The 1041-nt window shown below is 45.9% G+C and overlaps 1 long non-coding RNA gene across 1 annotated transcript; it reads left to right on the top strand.

The window, feature by feature from the left end:
• Positions 1 to 233: 233 nt before the first annotated feature.
• On the top strand, positions 234 to 726 carry LOC144827348 (uncharacterized). The gene is made up of 3 exons (XR_013610147.1): positions 234 to 323; positions 413 to 478; positions 644 to 726. It is a non-coding gene; the product is annotated as an uncharacterized LOC144827348 (long non-coding RNA).
• Positions 727 to 1041: the final 315 nt, after the last annotated feature.

Below are 1041 nucleotides of genomic sequence, written 5' to 3'. Positions count from 1 at the left end.
CCGGAGACGGTAAGACGCCACGGCGTTCTCCAGTCTCTCATGACCCTTTGACGTCTTTTTTTTTTTTTAAAACCCCTGAACCACGCTTCTGTTTCGACAGATTTATTCCTCCTTCATGTGATGCATGCGACACTGTGAAGGTAAGCCGCAGAGACCCCCCAAGTTCGTTTTGACTGTGCCTTGTATGCCCCGAGTGTGTTGTGTCTATTCCGACCCCTGCACTCCTTTTTCCCAGATAATTAACCCACATATCACCGAAGTGGACGCTCTGACGCCACCGGATGACACCGCCCTGGACTACTCATTACTCCAGTATTACATCGGTGAGTAGTGTCTATGCTCTGACACGCTCCATCCTTTCCTTTTCAAAGTGTAGATTTAGCCTGAAGGTTATTTACATTTATATTTTCAGTCTTCCACGTATCACCAAGATTGGGACCAACTCGAGCTTGACTGTAATTGTAACATTCAATTTACGGTAAGCAACATACTGGAATACTACCTCCATTACCCCAACCCTTCTGACCCCCCACACCCCCTTCCCCCTCTTCCCCCCCTCCCTCCTCTTGCCCCTCCTCCCCCGCCATCACCAACATTGATTTAACTAACTTTCCTTACCCTTGTTTCCCACCCTCCCACACAGCACTGTACCCAGCCCACCATGTCCTGAAGATGATCCCAATTCACACGGATCGAAACGCCGTCGACCTAACAGCCAGACTCCAGGCACTTTTCCACATTGGTTTTCCCTTTAAAAACATTGAACTGTGATATCAGAAATTGATTCGGAAACCTTTGTGTTGATTCACTGTATATATTTGCACTTTTGCACCTTGCGCCGTTCACGCTGTATTCCTTGTCACTTGCGCTGCCGTAGTGTCACAACTCACTGCACTCGTGCACCTTGTACTATTTTATGGGCTGATATCTGCTAATTGTTTATTGTTTACTCAGTGCTGTCTCGAATTGTGTTTACTTGCCATTATCCTTTAACTTTCCTTGAATATAAAATACTGCTCTTTAGCATTGTTATGAATATTA

The sequence above is a fragment of the Lissotriton helveticus genome, chromosome 4_1 (assembly GCF_964261635.1).
Source record: "Lissotriton helveticus chromosome 4_1, aLisHel1.1, whole genome shotgun sequence".
Lineage (NCBI taxonomy): Eukaryota > Metazoa > Chordata > Amphibia > Caudata > Salamandridae > Lissotriton > Lissotriton helveticus.
This window is presented reverse-complemented; position numbering and strand designations above follow the sequence as displayed.